The sequence below is a fragment of the Corvus hawaiiensis genome, chromosome 2 (genome assembly GCF_020740725.1).
Source record: "Corvus hawaiiensis isolate bCorHaw1 chromosome 2, bCorHaw1.pri.cur, whole genome shotgun sequence".
Lineage (NCBI taxonomy): Eukaryota > Metazoa > Chordata > Aves > Passeriformes > Corvidae > Corvus > Corvus hawaiiensis.
This window is the reverse complement of record NC_063214.1, coordinates 47,833,751-47,851,830: the sequence shown is the minus strand read 5'-3', so window position 1 is coordinate 47,851,830 and position 18,080 is coordinate 47,833,751. Positions and strand designations below refer to the sequence as shown.

Here is an 18,080-nt window from a genome sequence, read left to right as displayed (position 1 = left end):
TGTGCTGTCTCCAACTACATTTCCTCAGATCACAAAGTACCAAAGTGTTGCTCTGTGCAGCTCCTTAATTTAGAAGATGTAGTGTCCACCCTAGGACAAGTGTGTTCATTGAACACCTGTGAAAAGCCCATTAAATTAAAATTAGTCTGGTTTTGTTATTAGGCTTTAGTGTTTGGTCTAGTATAAAACACAATTAATTTGTTTGCTTTTCATCAGCATAAAATCAGAATACAGTGTTAACAGCAGGAAGAAAAGAGAACTCTTTCCTCCTAACAAAACTGACCTATGAATTCACAAATTGACCTATGATCAATAAGAAAAGCAGTGCAGTAGAAAAATATCTGTTCTGCTGTTTGCATTGCAAGGCACACTGTAGGAATTACAAAACCACCCAATTAAAAACACTGATATGTTATAAAGATATTTATTAGTTCCTTGTTTATCACACTCTTGTATCTATCAAAACATCTCCTGCCATATTAACTGAATTGTCACATTATGCTTTCTTTACTGTGCCATTGAAGTACATGAGAGTTTTGCAGAAATCGAAACAAAGATGTTATCAAAGTACTTTACGATGTGCAACAAACCAGAATTTAGAATAAAAAAATTAAATATTAAGGTATTTTAAACAGTTACAGGTAAGTAAAATATGACATATATGTAAAAACAACACTTACTAACTGTAAGACCCTTTGTTTCCATACCTTAAAGTGTGTGACTGTGAAAATTTTTATTTAGTAACTATAAGATCAAATGTCCTCAACTTAAACATTGTTTGTAAAACTGCAAGGAAAGCTAACTCTGTTATTAGCTTAAAGAAAGATATCATTAAATATTTTATGTAGAAGGATAATTTATGTTAGATAAACTTGATACCCAATATCTTCTTGGTAGCAGAATCACAGTCTTTCCTAAGTTCAAGTTGATAGCAAATAGATGGAAATTGCCTTCTTACCAACTCTATTGCTTTCTTGATCAATGCAAAAGCACAATGAACACCACTGTGAAATGAAGTTTCATTAGAATAAAATCTTCTAAGTCCACCAAAGGAGCAGGAAAAAAATAAATTCTTCTAATGATAATTATTTGAAAGACAAAATTTTCTACAGTATGATGATCCAGCATGTATAAAATATTATCAGATGCAGATGAATAATATAATTCCTCAAAAGAGGAAGGAAAATTTCCATGGCTCTCCTGACTTGTTTCTGTATCCTTTGCCTACATGCCCTGTAAAGTACGAAGTGTGTAAAGCTTCCCCTTTTAGCCCAAGGAATCTATTATATATTGGTTATAATATCCTTTAGTATAGCTATTGAACCTCTATAACGATATTAGTCTTTGTATGTTGAGAAGATTTATATAAAAGTTTTTTTTAAAAGCGCACCTTCAATTAGGTGAATCTTCCAATTTCATTAGTGTTTTGAAAACTATCCCTTTCAATTCCTTTGTGCATCGTATGAACTGTAGCACAAGAACAGTAGCAATCAATGACAGTATCTTTTTTTTTCCATTTGGAACCAAGGAAGAAGAAAAAAGAAGCAACATTACCATTTAAATTATTTCTTGACAACAAAAATGGTACTTTCTGCAAAGTACTTTAAAGCAGCATTTGCCTAATGCCAGTTAATTGCTTCACCATGGAACCACTACTGGGGAGGGAATTCACTTTAGTGGTTTGTCAAACATGCGCCTGGGTTTCACACTTTAACTTGGTAATGGGTTATTGGGAATTTTGCAGTTTGTGTTTGGTTGGGTTCTAATCTACTTCTGGCACTGATTAAATACAGCACTAACCAAAACCTCTTGCCCTAAGTAATTACAGCTGATCCTTTGGTGCCAAAAGCATTTTCCTTTTCACTGAATGTTCTTTGGTCTAAGTGCAGCCTTCACTTACAAATTACAGATTTCCAGAAGGAAGGAAGTAATTTCTGCTGTGAGCAAGCAATAAGAGGTATGAGACTCCAAAAGGTATATCTAGGGGGAAATAATATTCAGATGTGATTGTGCTTGTTATTAGGGCAAATTTAAAAATAGACTAAATAACAGAAAAATCTTGAAAGCTGGCCTAAAGGAAAAAAAAAGGAAAAGTTGCATGTTAGAGTTTTGCAATGATAAGCATTCCACACAGAAAGCATTCTTTAGAATACAACCAAAGTGATTTACTTACTGTAGTAAACCCCTTCAGTGTTGCCAAATCATGTATGATGTTCATTGAAAATGAAGAAAATTCTGTGAAATCTGTCAGTAAAGATTGATTTTAAGAGCACTAAAATGTTAAGCATGGAGCAACAATATGGAAACACAAGCTTAAGATTTATGACTTATCAGAATAGAAGTATTACATACTGCCACACATTCTTGGTCGTGGTTCAGTGTGTTATGCTGGCTTGATAATAAAGATGTGCGTAAAATTAAGCCATGACAAGTAGGTAACAGCTGGCTTGGGTGAAAAGGAAATAGAGGAACTCATCAGTGCCAAATTTGAATATTCATTCTTTCTCTGAAAAAAAAAAATTTCCAAGACATGTAAAGCAATTGGCTTTCCTTGGTGCAGAGCTGAGCCTGCCATAGAATTTGAGCAATCTATTAAAATAATAATTTCATTGGACAGCTGCTCTTCAAATGCTGTTTCAAACTCTGGTTGAAACAGAAGCATGCAAGCTTACAGGAGGAGAAGCAAGATCGTCAGGGGAGTGGACAAATACTATTTCATTACACGTGTACCCAAACATCTTCATTATTCTTCTTTTGGAATAAAAGCAGAATATAGCCGTAATTTAGAGTTTTAACAAATATATGTGTCATTTATTTTTAATGCCTGAAAAGTGAAATTTCCCTGTCCTTTACCTATAACCCAGGTATCACATGAAAAACTGAAAAGGGAATTTGATGGTTTCATGTTCTTATTCAATTTACTCTTCTGCAAACAGCACTGATTCCAAATAAAAAAAAAAAAATCACAGATATAATCTTTTAGAGTCATCAATGCCACCATCAGTTTGTGAGAAGTACTAGAATTAAAAAGAATATGTAAACCAGAAGTACACACTGTCCTTGCTAAGAACAGAGATGCTATAAAAAACAAAGGTTTTCAAAAATGGAACAATGAAACGCCTGAAGAAGTTAAAGTGTTTCCACTAGGGAAAGAAAGGTTTGCACAAATAAGAAGCACTTTCCTTCTTTCCTTGAGGGAGGTGCTGTATCATTGCAGTCATCAGAAAGAAATCCCCAAACGAATACATTAAAACTAAGCAGCACTGATGAAAAGGAAGAATAAGAAAAGACATCATTGCTGGAAAGAAAATATTATCTGTCATCTTACTTATTTTAATCAATTTCAACATTGGATGGACAGATGAGTCATGTGAAGGCTTTGCATTTCACCTCTGCAGCATTTTATCTTACCTAAGAAAAAATATAAAAAGGAGCTGAAAATAACTAAAAGTGCCAGGGACTTCACAAAACATGTGGGATAGTAAAAACCTGGAATCACATATTTTAAGATATTCTCTTGAGTTTTAAGTGTATTTCTCAGGCAAGGAGTTCCTGTGAGTGAAAGTAAAAGGGGTTGGAATTGATCTTTCCTTTCCTACCTAACCTTTTACTAATGTTTTCCAGTGGTGATAATGAGCTTTTCTGTGACACAGCCATACCTGGATTCTGTTTGTGGGTGCTTCAGAGTGCTAGAAGTGCCAGCTATGTTTTTTTCACTTTTTAGTGAAAAAGATTCAAATACCTTTGAGAAAAATCACTGCAGCAGCAACAGCTACAGGAGAACGCAAAATCTTCTAGGAAGGCCAGATGCCTTAGAATAAAATACTGACAGATTCTGTAAATATTTGTGTGTAAATTGTAAATACAGTCCTAAAAATGTAACGGTTTAATAATTTGTTTATATTTAAGTAATATAGCAATTACATGACTCATAGATGCTACTTAGTTCCAGCCTCAGCTGTGACTTGTTTGTTCACATCCACTGCTCCAAATGTAACATCTGTAGTGAACGCTCTAGTCACATTTCTAGGAAATAAAAACAGGAACACAACAGTTAGGAAAAAACTGGGATTTAACAGAAATGATTAGACACTGTTAAAACATTTTATGTGTATGAAGCAAAGGATAAAAAAAACCCAAAACATTCTGTGCAACTGAAAACAAAATTTATTTCTGGAGAATGCTCAGCTTAAGAAAAAGGATCAAAATGCATTGCCTTCCATGGTGTGAAATACTCATCAAAACTGAACCGTTCCTGTTTATGATGTTTTAGCATATTCATTATTATGTCATGAACGGTACAAGTTATGCATGATGTCTCTCATTTTGTTGGGATGCTTCTCTACCTGGTTTTGAGGTAGGTAGTCCTGAGAAAATGAGATATTTAGAACAAAACCTTGTTAACTAATTTAATTGCAGCCTGGCAGTTTTTTTCTAGAAGAGGAAAAAAAAATCACTTAAATATTTATTTAATAACAATATAGTGAATATTAATTATTTTGTAAGGACAGAGAATGACAACAATAGATTTAATAGAGGTAGTCCCAAGGCCTATTCCCAAAGAGGTTAAAGAAAGTCTACAAGGTTTCCATTTATATATTACATTCTTTAAAATATCATTGACTTTCCCTAATGCATTTTTAGATAAGAAGACAAACCAGAAAGGCTGCAAGCACAACAGAAATTTTCAGCTGAGAAGAACAGAGAACCAAGCTGTTTGCAGAATGAACCGTGCACAAAGCGAGAGATGAGGCACAAGTATTTCCTAGGATAAAACTTCCATTTTAAATACACCACAGAACTGTCAAGGCAGAGGCATAGCTACAGTGAAATTCATTTATCTTTATCTGTACAACTGTTTAATACTAGATGGTATCTCAATACACATATCCATGGAAAATCCACTAAATGAAGAGAAAAGAAAAAAACATGAATGGCACTCCAGGGAAATTGATATTTAATCTGCATGCCATGATATATCCATGAGAAGGAGCTATGTTTTCTCTCCTTTTAAACTCTTTAGATGGAAGTGGGGAATACCAAACTAGTTAGACAAATTTTTGTTCCTAGGCTACCCAAAGAATAACCACATTGATTCATTATGGGTATTCATAGCTTAAAAGGTTAGAAAGGATCAAGAGGCCATTTAGCATGATCTCCTCTATAACACATTACATTTATTTTCTAAAGCAAAGCTTGATAACAGCCAGCCAGACTGGATTTCAGAGAAGGTGAGTTCATAATTTTCCCTGGCTAACTGTTCCAAACCTCACTTGGTAAAACTGCATGTATTTTTTTCTCTTTTTTAGCTTTCATTTGCAGACCTTGCTTCTTAGTTTATTTCTGCAATGACATTAAAAAAGCAATTTGATAGGTCTAATAATACAAACAAGGTACAGAAATGACCCAAGATACACATGATGTGGAATCACCTCCCATTTTGCAGACAGAGGTCAATATGTGCAGGCCAAAGCACAGACAGAGATAACTCAAAATAGGAGATGTGCCAACTCAGGTCAACTTTCTAAGTCCTACAGGAGCAAATACATCCTCAGAGATAGTTACAAGGCCTTCTACCAATCACAGCAAGCCTAAGTTTATGGTTTAGTTGCTTTATGACAAGAATGATTACAAACAATTATCCTCTAACAAAAGGGGAGAAATTAAAAGGAAAACAATCATAAGCTTACTGAAGTCTCTTGTGTAACTACATTTCCTCCAGGCACAGAACTTTTGCTTCCTAACAAGATGTTATTTTAAGATTGTGCTTTAACAAATCTGCATGTTTTCATTCAGTGCTTTTTCCTGTTGCCATAGTGAAACAGAAGCTGGCATATGAAAGGAGATACAGCCATTCTGAAAACTCAGTGCAGTGACATAGGTGATTTCGATCACCACTGCAGAAGATGGAGATTAATTTCCAACACTTATTACAAAAATATCCTAAGAAAACCCCAAAACAAAAACCAGAAACTAGCTTTAATTATCTCATTAAATCCTATGTTTTCCAAAACGATAATTTAATTAGTGTACAGAGGGACTGAAACGAAATGCTAAGACAGAAACTACTATTTGTTTTTGATGCAGCATAAGGAAAAATGAAACTATAATATGAAATGTCAAACTTTTAATAATTCCTTAATTTCTGGCAAAACTTGATGAATGGTATCAAATGTATGGTCCAAATGAGTTCTAGTAAAAAGAAGTTTCCCAACAAAGACATGAGCAAGGAGTCTGTAACTGGACAATTGTAAATTTTCTGGCAGGCACTAAGCCACGATATTTAACATACTGGTGCATCTCGGTCCATTTGTTAAGCTCCATCACTCTGACTGATAGCTTTTTGGTATTACCCATTCTTTTGATTCAACACTTTTCTTTAACCTATGAAAGATTTTCCCAAGCTAAGTAATTTAATCTCTACAGACTGAAAGCTTAGCCAATATTCTCTTAAATGACATGACTACATTGAAATACTGCTAAGTGGCACAACAAAAGACATGAGAGAAACTAAGATTAGTGTTGCACATCTTCATTGCTAATTAAGTGGTTTCAGATTCTGAGATCGAAGGAGCTACATCAAAGGCAAAGTACAATAGTATTTTATAGCTCCAGTGATGAGTTTTCCATTGATAAAAGCTTCAAATCCACAAACAGCAGCTTTATTATCCAAAGAAAAGATATATTTAGTTTCAATTGATTTACTGTTTTAATTGGTGTAAGGCTGTAACATCACTACCTGAAATTAGTATTTTTTGTGCAATATTTAAATTGTGATTAAAACATCAACACTTTCAATGTAACATTGCTTTTCACTACAAAATGTCAATCAGCATGCCACACTTAGAACTTCTGGTTGTACTTGAGAAATGAAGGTATAATATTCATCAGTGCTTGACAAATAGACATCTCCAGAAATATATAAGGAGGTGTAGAACTTGTAATCTCTAAATCATTAATCAAATTTCTTCCAGAAGAAGAGGAAAACATGACCTAAAGGTTGTTTGATACACTGGCAGAGCTGGAGGTTTCAAGCTATTGCCTACAAAAGACGTTACCACTGCAGTATGTCTATAATAGCACAAAAACCAGTATGTGCTTTGTGAAGCTACTTTGGCACTGAAATCCCTGGAATACAAATTCTTGTGCAGAGACACATGTGACAGATTTGTTGAAGCCATAGCTCCAGCATGATCAAGACTGCTTGGGGCAGGATGTAGTTGAAAGGGGAGGAGATTGTGGAATTATGTTGCAGGATTGGAAAAGACTTGTGACTTGACAGAATGTGTTCTTAGGGAATATGTACTAAAAAACAAGTTAGCCTGCTTGGCTAACTTTTATTAGCTTATTTTCAGGTTAGAATAGCAACTTCTTCTGGAGTCATTGATATTTTCCTTGTAACAGCTAACTTAAGTTGTCTAACCAAAGTCAAAAACAAAACATGAATACATTTCCAGAAACCTTCTATCATCCTAGGTATTTCTTATGGTTTACGGTTCAGCCAAGGAGGTCTTTCAAAGGGCACAGAATGCATATGCTGCTGCAGAAAGTTTCTCTACAACAGTCACTTGATTCCACATAGGCAGAAAACAGACTTAAAATAAAGCCAAGCCCTTCACTGACCAAAGAGCTTTAGGTATTTGTTTGACTATAAATCTCTAAAAATAAAAACTATTTCTACTCAGTTTCAGGACTTGCCTTCATTTAGAGATTGAATTCCCCCCCTGTCCCCCCCCCCCCCCCCCCCTTTTTCTTTCTTTTTAATTTTTATTTAACCAAATAATAGCATTTTGACTAAAAAATAGCTTAACAAATGGATTATTTTTTCAGGGCTGAGTTATGAAAAAGGACAACAAATAGTATACTCTACCTGGGCTACAAAACCTATTTATCCTTGCCATGATAAACACCTTCCAGAGGGAATGGATTTCCCAGTCTCTCCTGAAGACCATTTTTTTACAGGATTCAATAGATTTGCACTTGGTAATGCATAGGCTAAATAAAAAGTTTCTGAAATATTAGAAAGCTATTTTTTGAAATATACACTAGGGAAGGATGATTGAAACTAATCCTATATCAATGGCTCACATTCATTTATGCAGTTCAGGACACAAAAGTAACAGTTTCTATAATGAAAACCTGTGCTGTGCACTGCTGAGCTGTGGGCTGTCTGCCTAAGGGACCATGAGCTCAGGATAGTTCTTTAAGCTCTTACAAGGTCTTTGTTTAGAATGTTTCATTTGAATTATTTAAAGACCATCTGATGATTTATGTAAAAGTACTTCCTTTGCTTCTCTTGAAACATGCTGTGGCAGGAGTTGCAACTGTTGTTGGTAATTATGCCTGTAGGAAATCTGTTAAACAGATGCTACACAGATGCCACATGGTAACCACTAATTTGGTAACATCCCCAAACAAACGACAAATTATTTTTTATTATGTTAGCTTCAAACAAGTACCCAAAAAAGAGTTCTGATAAGCATTTATGAAACTCAAGGAGCAAGTCAATATACAAACAGAAAAAAATTCTTACTAGCATACTGTAAATTACATTATAAATGTAAAATGATGACGACTGTGTCCATCCTAATTGCAGGCTGAAATGGTTTTATTTGATCTTCAGCAAGGCAAAACTTCTGGATATCCTTTGCCAAAAGGAAGAGGTATCTCTGCCAGAATCTATGGAATTTATATTACAATTGCAATAAAAGAGGGAAATTTGTGTTTGCTCTGTACTTACAAGAATGATGTAGCTGTCAAAGTTCTGACTGTCTCTCACCTCTCCAGAGGGCCTGGCAGCGTGGGCTCAGTGCCAGCCTTGTCAGCACAGCTGTGGAGCCTTGAAAGATTGCTGTGAGAGGACTGCAAATTCCTGCCCCTCATTTGTTCACGTGCCTTTGAGCTTAGGCTCTTACCCATGCTTTCTCAGCTGAACTATGTTGCCAGTATGTCTGCATCCAGCCTTCCACCTCCCTGGTTCTGTCCCAGATCCTCATGGACTCAAGTTCCTGGTTTGATCTTGGACCTGCAGACGAGCCACCATGAGGAGGCCAAACAGACTGACCCTGGCTACTATCACTAGCACTCACAGCCACCTGCTCTTCCTATTTGAGTACTGCACGATCAGAGCCACTGCCAGTCCTCCCCAGCAGACTGAACGTTTCCTCGCTAGTTTCTGCAAAGACAAGGCAATGGAATGATTTGCAGCACAGTAACTCTGTGATCTCCTGACTGACTGAACTCCTACCCACCTTAAAAATGAAGGAATGGACACAGGAGCTGAGGGGGAGCTGTGGGGCAGTCCCTTGGAGACTGCCCTAGGCAGACCAGCTGTGCTTAGGCCAACTGGAAGGTGTTACCTGTTTAGATATGCTGGGTAACTTCTTGCTCTGGCAATCCAGGAAGCCCAGGGAACTCCCCTGAGCAGTTTATGCTGTAGGCAAAGGAGGAGACCAAACTGTACATGGATTGGTAATTTTAAATAATCTCTGGAAACTGTTCTGGCGTATGCAGGAAAGGAAAAGGTACACAGAACAGCCTATGCATGTAGGTACAACAGCTCAGATATATTTTGCATATAGTTTAAGATAATAAACAGAAATTGATGATGTATGTGCTGGAGTATTTGCTAGGGCCAGCTGGAGGATGATTATAACAGTTCCCTGATTCTCCTTTGATCCAGCTGAGGATGCCCTCATAATGACTGCATTGGAAGCTCTTGTCACCATTTGGAGAGCAAATGGTCCTCCTGATGAAAGCACTGAATTCCCCCCATGAGTGTTACTCTATTAAGATTCCAATAAATTTTTTTTTTTTCAAACTTACAGCCTGTGACTAGTTATGCAAAACATCCTGTCAATTTATCTAGTGAGTATGTTCAAAACTGGTGTACCACAGGGGTTTCAAGCAATATGGAAGCTACCTGCCACAGGTCCTATTTTCTAGATAACAACTTTTCGGAAACGATGTAATCTATGTCAGTTTGGTGATGTCTAACTTGATAGAATTCCATCAGCATCTTTTATAGTGCCTCATCACCAGTTCCCTCATCCAGGTGCATTTTTAACTTGGATTTAACTTTTAACTTCATTTTTTAAACTTCATTTAACATTTTTAACTTATTAACTTCTTCTTTGCTCACCTTTAAGAGATTGTTAAACTGAAAGCTATTGCAAAATTGCAGAAAGAGCACAAAACAATAAATACTGAAAATGGATCATTTAATTCCACACTGAAATAAAACTTTAAGTCTTATTAGTGCAATATCCATGAAATATATTATTGCAGCTAGAATATGAAAACACTATTTAACAGTTGGATATTATTCTGCCCTCATACTGGGCTACTTGCAAAGTATCTCAAGCAGAGCTAAGAGACGGTAAAATAACCTCCCTGAAATAAAGTGGAATATAAATCAGATTGAAAGATAGTAGCATGGTGTTGATTCATATGGTCAGCTTCAATGTATTGATGAAATAACATAAGGAAGATAATAAATTTCTTACTAAATATTTAAGTGCACCAGATAATCCTAAAACACACATAAAGTGCAACCTACAGGTGAAATGAAAGAAATGAATACTCTATTATTTTGCCCTCTCAAGGCAAGAGGAAAAAGGCAAAATGCTCTTTAATTTACATGAACCACAGGCAGCAGCTAGTAAAATGCTGACATAAGAGACTGCATAGCAATGTCTTACTGCAGTTCAGTATTTATCCAAGAACTAGTCTCTGTCTCTCAAATGCCTTTGGGACAAAACGAAAGGTTAATCTAACTGAACAACATCCTACTTCTTAATTATTGTGTAAATTTTGGTTTTTTACTGAGATTTTTTTTCCTTCAATACAAATGCTATTTCTCTTGTAAATTATTTATATAGTGAAAACTGTTTTATTGTATTCTTACAGATTGATGCATTGAGAATCAGAATCTTTTATGTCTCTACGGTTCAGTTCTTGTAAAAGCTACCAATGATTGAATGTTATTTACCAAATATTTATCAAATTGCACCTACCTGAAATATGTTTGGAATCTTATTATACAAACAATGCACATCATAAGAAACATTTACCACAAATAGCATTTCCTTGTGTCTTTGCTGATTTATGCAAAGTAGACATTACGGTTTCTTAGTACATTTATACACTATTGCTCATGTACTCCTTACTCACCAGAACCCATATAAATATGTATTATTTCCACATCTAAAAGTGAAAGGAATACTCTTCTGCCATAGCAATTGAGGAACAGCATCAAAAGTGAGTTTCATATAATAAGATTTAGGTGAAGTCATTCCAGAATTGGGGACACTCTACTGGCAAAGCTCTTCCAATTTAAGACTAACATAATTTTGCCTTCAGTTATAACAGAGATCAACAACATTCTTGCCTGAAACAGTGATTTTCTTCTTCTTGTTAAGTCATAGCTGTTTGTTAGGTCACAGGAACTCAAATTACATGAATAAAGATTATCCTCTTCAATGTTTAGATAGCAGAGTAAAAGAATTGAGGTATGTGGGAAAGGTGGATAGGCAGTTACTCTTAATAACAGCTGTAATAGCCAAAGGCCTTCAGCAGTAGCTGTGTGTTAGTTACATGTCATCTGATAATGCAACTATAATTAAAGGACTATAACTAAAACTATTTTTCCATTACAAGAGAATGGCTGACTGAAGGATGGTTGAAACCTGCTGCATGCACTGCCTTCTGTGATTATCTTCTTATGTGACTTGATTTATCTCATGAAAGGGAGCCTAAGAATTGTGTAAATTGCTGAAAAACAAAAAAGAGAGTCATCTTCCCTAGGGAGGTACAGCATGGTTTTAATGTCATTACTCTAAAGCAAAATTTGAGATAAAAGTCTCTGAAGCAAGGATTGGAACAGACTGCATGGGAAGTGGTTGAGTCAACATCCCTGGAAGTATTTAGAAGATGTGTAGATGTCACACTTAGTGACACGGTTTAGCAGTACACTTGGCAGAGTTGGGATGGTTGGACTTGATGATCTCAAAGGTCTCCTCCAACCTAAACAATTCTATGATTCTATGGATTTGCTGAAGTACAGAAGTAACAAAAGTGTAATTATGAATCCCAATCTGAAACAGAATATACATGTTTGCTGGGAAAAAATTACTTCTAACAGCATTTACATATTCACTCTCACAGAGTAACAAGAATTAACTTACATCATTTAGGCTTATGTTATTTACTGATTCAATTAGTAAACTATCCAGGCCCTTCACTGAACTATCAGGTACATGGACATAACAGTCTGCAGACCCCAAATTCTTAAATTAACAATAACATAACTAAAAGCTAATTCAGGGGTGTGTTTCTTTATTCAGAGTTTCCCCTCTCCAACAAAGAGAGAAGAACAACAGCATGGCAATTTTAGCCAGAGGAAAAAACCCTTCCGGTTCTTTTGTGGAGAGAGAATACTGTTCTTCATTTCTTTATATGACATTTAAGTACTAGAGCGTCACACGCATTAAAAATGTAAATGGACTATTTTCATTTAAATATTAAATCAAGATATGATCTCTACAGTTCTTGTTTCTCTACATGAAGGTAAAACTCTACAACACTTGCATCACTTGGTATTTTCCTTCTGAAATCTCAGAAATAAGTATGGCACTTACTTTGTGATTAGGCACAAAATTGACTACCGTTTTCTTTTATGGATGCTTTCAGCCTACTCTTCTCCGGAATATGTAAGAATTTCACTATAATAAAGAACACACAGTTTGCAAAGATTGCCACTGCCATCCTGTTAAAAGAAAAAAGATATTTTTTTTTGGCTGAGGAAACTTCTGTTCCTTGTTCCCACTATCTACCTAAGTAGTCGCTCATATTCTTGCAATTTAAGGGAGTTCCAAAACAAATCCCATTTTATCAGCACGGTAATCAAACCCACTCCAAACATATCTTAATCAGTTTTATTCATTCTGTTTAATTATGTGGAAAATTTAGTGTGACCTACATTTTCAGTAAAAACATGGCTTGAACTAAGTGCAAACTCCTGTCTTAATCTCTTGCTGCTAATACATGCTCTTAGTAATGTGGAATTACCTTAATTTGAACTGGAACAACCTTGCCTTCAGTTCTCCTTTCACACAGAACCATTATAAAATACCTCTGTTTCAAGAATGCAAATAGCATTTCATGTTTCCACTCACTGATTTATAATCTGCAACTATTTAAAAAAAACCCCAAACCTACTGCACAACATCTAAAATGAACTTTGGAAAACTGATTGAGACTAAACCCAACGCAGCAAGCACACAACACATGTCCCAACTAAAACAAAACCCCCAGACCCAAGAAGCCAGTATTAATCCAGATCTGTTTTCTGATAGAATTCACCTCTGATCTACAGCAAAAATTTACAGAAATTACTAGTGTAGCAGTGGAAGTGAGGGTGAGGCAGGGGAGAGATGGAAGTAGGAGGAGTGCTGCTCTTCTCAGCAGTGTCAATCTAAATCACCTGTAAAACAACTTGAATGACAATTGGCTGCATGCTGTTTGTGACAAGCTATGCTAAGATACGAGGGACTGGGAATGTTTCATTTAAACAGGAGCAGAATTTATGACAACAAAATGTCAGTATTTGGTTAAAGTGATTAAAATATATCATCAATGTATATTTGTTTTCCTGGACATTTATGGGTGTCAAGTTATTTTAAAAGCTGATTTTAAAAGAATGATAAACGTTGCGTAAATGAGCACACTGCACAGAGCACTGACCTCTTTAAATAGCATATGAGCTCCTCAGCATGTCACGGGGCTCTCTAGGGTTTCAGAGCCCATCAGTGGTAAATAAGTCTTGAGTGCAAGCTAGCTGGTCTTATGACTGGGTGGGTTCAGACAGAACAAAGCCAAAAACAATGCCCCCATTCAACTTATTTGAAGCACAGTGCACTGTTTAGTTTTCTCTGAAAGGCATGCAGAGGGTATACTTCAAAACTACTCTGAGAACTTAATCAACCTTAGGCAGCTCTTCCTTTGGCTTAGAATTGCATTGCTGCTCCAAGCCAAACAAATGCAGACACACTGCTAATGCTGCAGCAGCTAGTGCGAGGAGAACATACGCTTGCAAAACAAAACATTCAAGTCATAAATTTTTTTCTCCAAGGAATGTCTGGATCCCAGTACACCGTGTCCATATCTCTTCCAGAGGGTTTGTATCAGTGTCATGGGTAGAGACTTTTACTCTATTTATATTTCTGAAAAGTCTACCTGATGATGTAGATTTTCCAGAGTGACCTAAGGCCAAGTAATTTTATTTGTGAGATAACTGGACAGAGCTGACACTCTAGAATACTTGGCCCCTCTAAATTCATCCTGGACCTGCAGGATGAGGCAGAAGAAATCAGAAACTACTTGTTCAAAGGTAATGTGAAAGGAATGCAGTTCTTGTGCTTTGCAAAAACATCTGATGTTAAACTTCCCTCTCTGTTGGAGAGGCCATTTGGAACAAAAATGCCTTTTCTCTATCTCAATGAGAGTTCCACATAGACTGCAAATTCTGATTAAGCTTCTATCCTTCTATAAATAAACAACACCTACACTAAAGACTGCAAAAAAAAAAAAAAGGAAAGCAGATACTGTTTGAAGTACTCGTGTTAATTTCCTAATTCACATTTTTCTGCCCTATGTATGTGCAAATGGGGAAACATTTATTAGAACATTTTCTTTAGACTAAACCAAATAACTTAATTACCCAATAGGTCCTTCTGGCTTTAAAATTATTGGTAAAATTGTGCCAAAGCCTTTACAAGGTCAATAAAAAAAACCCTTTGCATCAAGCCTGCAGAAAGATTCTGCTGTAGTGCAGAAAGAGAATAAATTAAGAGACAGTGACAATGCAGGGGAAATGTTTAAATGGCACTGACATCAGCACTTCACAATCTGATATAAGGTTATGGTTGGATTAATTTATCAAGGGCTAGGTTGAGAGGAGATGATTAGGATAAGGTTTCAGATTAAAAAAAACAACTCCAAAAAAAAAATTACCCTGAGGTAGTTTTAGGCTAAGATTGAAAGCATGTTAGCTACACTGCATTTAAGGAATATGTTTATTTTCTTACTCTCTGACCTATTTGATTTTCAATGTATGCACTGTTTCTTCAATGCAGTAAAAAGGAAATCAGATGGCCAGCTACTGTGGAATAACATAAATTATTAGGTAAAAAATAAGAAGTACTTAGTCAAGGAGAGAGAGCAACATAATCCATTTGAATTTGGGGTTTCATTAAAACCTGGAAAATTAACACCATGAGACACAATTTTACCTATGTCTACACTTGATGGAACTGGCAACTCTGTAATGGTAGTTATGTGCATTTATGTCAGGTAGATAACAGATCAAAGGGCACGTCAGGTCATTATATACCTATATATTGTGGCTCTTGGTTTTGGTTGGGTTTTTGTGCATTAGCAGTGCTTCTAGCATAAAAGTACTCTCTGCTCACACACACACACACACACACACACACACAAAATGGGATAATGCAGTCTCAATCACAGCCAGCATGGGTTCATGAGGGGAAAGTCCTGCTTGACAAATTTAATTTCTTTTTATGACAAGGTAACCCACCTAGTTGATCGAAGGAAGCCAGCTGATGTAATGTTTTTGGATTTCAGTAAAGCTTTTAAAATTGTCTCTCACAGTGTTCTCCGGCTGAGGGAGGGGATTGTCCCTGCTCTGCTTTTTTTTCTCAAGGTGTGGTCTTACCTTGAGTTCCATGTGCAGTTTTGGGTGCCACAATATAAGAAAGACATTAAACTATTAGAGAGCATCCAAAGGAGGGCCACAAGGATGGTGAAGGGCCTTGTAGAGAAGCCGTATGAGAAGCAGCTGAGGTCACTTGGTGTGTTCAGCCTGGAGAAGAGAAGACTGAGGGGAGACCCCATTGCAGTCTGCAGCTTCCTCATGAGGGGAAGAGGAGGGGCAGGCACTGATCTCTTGTCTGTGGTGCCCAGTGACAGGACCCGAGGGAATGGCCTGAAGCTGTGTCAGGGGGGGTTTAGGTTGGGTATTAGAAAAAGGTTCTTCACCCAGAGGGTGGTTGGGCACTGGAACAGGCTCCCCAGGGAAGTGGTCACTGCACCAGCCTGACAGAGTTCAAGGAGCATTTGGTCAATGCGCTCAGGCACAGGGTGTGACTCTTGGGCATGGTCCTGATGAAACACAGGCCTCACTTGACGTAAGTGACATAAGCACTTCAGCATAGGTATGAATTAGCAAAAGATTTAAGCATGACTGCTGTGTCTGACTGCAAGCAGGGAGCTAGCCCTAGCAGGCTCAAGTGGTAAGAAGGGAGAGGCATGTTAGCTGTCACAAAAGGCTGGAACAATGCAAAGTCATAGGGTTTGTTTTAATAGATAGAAAATAGAAGAATGTAATCAATAAAGTACAGTTATAGAAAAGCATAACAGCAGTTAGGTGAATGTGAGGAATATGTTAGATAGGAACTATGTACTGTGTTTGTAGGCCTAGGATAAAGAAACCACAACTTATGTGCACTCCAACCCTTAAAACTGTAGCTTTTAGATAAGCAAACAAACAAGGGCAGATGCCAGAATTGTAAAGTATAAAAGCCTGTGTAAAATGAACCACAGTGAGACATGCACAGGTGCTAATCCCTGCAGGTTCTCTGGACACCAATAAAGGTAGATACTAGCCCCTTTTTTCCTATTTCCCTGGAGAATAAAAATTCTTAAGGAATTTTAGCAGTGTTTGGCTTTACTGGTTTTGAATGTCAAAATTTCCAAAATTCAAAATCAGAATTTGTATTTGAATTAAAACTATTATATTTAATGTGTGTGTTCAGAATTGATTAACTGCTAATAAACACTTTTATAACTGGAATACTGTGTTGTTGCAGCATCTAATAAGAAAGTTATGCAAAGTGTAACTGTTGACAATTTTCACTGGTTTAATTCTTATAATTTTATGTTGCTGGAGATCTGTAAGGTCCCAATAGCCTCAAAAGGATTTCACACAAGCACTCAAGCTTGTACTTCATGATCAAACCACAAAGTCAACACCTCTGCCAGTAATGGATTCTATTTTTAGCACATGGAGGGAGCAAAAAAAAAAAAAATTATCACCCAACAATAGATCATCAATAATCTGTAGTTGTGTAAGACCATAAATGTGCAAGTAAATCGGAGAAAACCCCAAATCCCTCTACTAGTATTTTCTTACTAAAGATGTCAAAGGGACTGAATGTGATGCTGTGGTTTAGAAAGCCACAAGTACAAATCCTTCTGTATTCTAGCACATTACCTCATCACTGTTAATGCAGAATCCAGTCTGAGGACTACCCTTTAGACAGTATATTTGTAACTTTGTAAATTTGTAAACCGAAGTCCAGGAAAAATGGTGGGAATATAGCAGAAAGAGGCCTACAGGACTAGAGAAACAAACGGCGAAAATGAAAACTAGTAGTAGGCACCTGAAAAGGCTGTCCTGGCCTTATACAACCCAGAGCTCGGTGTTGTACCTGCCCACAAGAGCTGCAGGACCAGGACACAGCCGGCGACGCTCCCCAAGACTTTGGAGCGCGATGCTCTATCGCCTTCTGGAGTTCAGAGGAAAACACTGATTTCGCTCAGTAAGAGCACGCCTAAAGCACAAAACGTCAGAAAGCCTGGGGGTGCCTTTTGCCCATTTATCTTTGCGTTCCTCCCGCCAAGCTGCTATTTAAAGTTTAAAAGGGTGTGAGTAGCCGCAGCTTAAGCACGCTGGAAGCCTTCAGCCTCGCCCCAGCAGCAGAGCGGCGCCCACCCAGGAGATCTCTGCAAAGGACCACCAGCGGGGAGGCCCCGGGACCCACCCCGAGCTGCGGGGCGCCTTCGGGAGCCAGGAGCAATCCCGGCTCCAGAGCAGATCCCGCCGCCGCTTCCCGCCCGGACAGCCCCGGCACGAACCACGGCACAGCCGCCCCTGTGGATGCCCGTCAACGGCCTTCCCGCCGCAGAGGCTCTTGGGAGCTGTAGTCCTAATCCGCCGCATTCCCCGGCTAGCTGCGAGGAGGCCTGACGGCTATCGAACTAGAGCTCCCAGCATGCAGAGC

The 18,080-nt window shown here is 37.4% G+C and overlaps 1 long non-coding RNA gene across 1 annotated transcript; it reads right to left on the bottom strand.

Annotated features, from left to right (window-relative positions):
* Window positions 1-1,518: 1,518 nt before the first annotated feature.
* On the bottom strand, window positions 1,519-17,939 carry LOC125322256. The gene is made up of 3 exons (XR_007201909.1): window positions 17,841-17,939; window positions 12,639-12,766; window positions 1,519-4,026 (listed from the first exon to the last, which is right to left on the bottom strand). It is a non-coding gene; the product is annotated as an uncharacterized LOC125322256 (long non-coding RNA).
* Window positions 17,940-18,080: the final 141 nt, after the last annotated feature.